The sequence below is a fragment of the Aplysia californica genome, unplaced genomic scaffold (genome assembly GCF_000002075.1).
Source record: "Aplysia californica isolate F4 #8 unplaced genomic scaffold, AplCal3.0 scaffold00691, whole genome shotgun sequence".
In the NCBI taxonomy this organism is placed as follows: Eukaryota; Metazoa; Mollusca; class Gastropoda; order Aplysiida; family Aplysiidae; genus Aplysia; species Aplysia californica.
In genome coordinates this window covers 103,277-104,690 of record NW_004797961.1, presented here as the reverse complement: position 1 = coordinate 104,690, position 1,414 = coordinate 103,277, and positions in this window count along the sequence as shown.

The window sequence follows — 1,414 nt, the reverse complement described above, 5'->3', positions numbered from 1 at the left end:
TTGATTGTCCACGCTTCGCACCCGTATATGAGCGTCTTACAGTTACTCAAATTCCAAAAACTGCTAGAATTCTGTGTAGTGTCGTTGGGGCGGGAAAGGGGACACAGCTATGCTGAGAAAACATCACTAAACTTACCTCCCATTTCGCCCGACGGACCGTCTTCGATAGAACATATTTTATCGGAGACGGTCTGACCGGGGACGGCACAGGACGTCGGGCGTCAGTATGGTAGCCGAAACCGTTTTTTGTTACCTTCCATTACTAAAAAACCGGTGCGCATTCTTTTGTGCCCGAAGACCGTCTGGTCTGACCGTCGGTGTCGGGTGTTAATATTATGGTTGCAGCCTAAACCTACCCTCCGGAAATCTTCGTGACCAAATGCGTCGAGCGCGACGATCTACCCGTGGACCCTGTTGTCGTTTTCCCCCAGGATTATTAATTACATGTAATTGCACTCAGTTTGAAAAAAAAAATTTGAAAGAAAAATGAACACTGAATACGACTACGACGTAAGTTTTCTTTTGTGAGTCATCACTACAATGTATTTAGGGGGGAAATAGCACGAATTCGACACGAAATCGACGCTTCTCGCTAGCGCACAATTTTCCCAATAAGCAAACTTGCACTGTTGGCCTACTTGTACCTTCTAAAAGATGGTTGAAAGTTAGTCAAAAGATAGCTTAAAGATGGTTAAAAGATGGCTAAAATGTGCTTAAACGATGGCTAAAAGATGGCCAAAGATGGTCAAAAGATGGTTACAAGCAGTGGCGGGGCGCCATTGGGGCAATCGCTCCACCTAACCCTGACCTTGGTATTGTTACACTTTATTTTAGCTTTTATGCGGTTCCATCTAGAAACAGTTGTAAATATTGATCGAATTAGATTGCGGGATATCCTGCAGATTCTAATGGACTTTCTCTAGAAATCTTAATAGTAGCTACTAAGCCTATTGCCCATTTGCTCACTTTCCAATTATGCAATTGTCTGCCACCCACGCGACGCCACTGGTTACAAGATAGCTAAAAGATAGTCAACAGATGGTCAAAAATAATTAAAGACGATCAAAGATAGATAAGTGATGGTAAAAAATATTTTTGGAGCTATCAAACTTCAAAATCTTGTTAAAAACGTCATAAAATCCTTAATAATAGTTGTACCGTAACCAGTGAGGTATCATTTTGTTTTTTATGTATAAGTCAAGGACTGTTATACTCAAGGACGTGCACAGTCGGATTCCTGACTTGGCTAGCGAAGGCCATCGAGTCAAACACTCCGGATATTCCCATTCTGACTCAGTGCCTTATCTTAATATAACTGAGCACCCTTTAAATGATTCTGAATCACCTTTAATTATTTCAAATGTGAAAGTTAAGTGGTTTGGAAGTTTTAGGCGACCAAAGGGACGAACTTTCA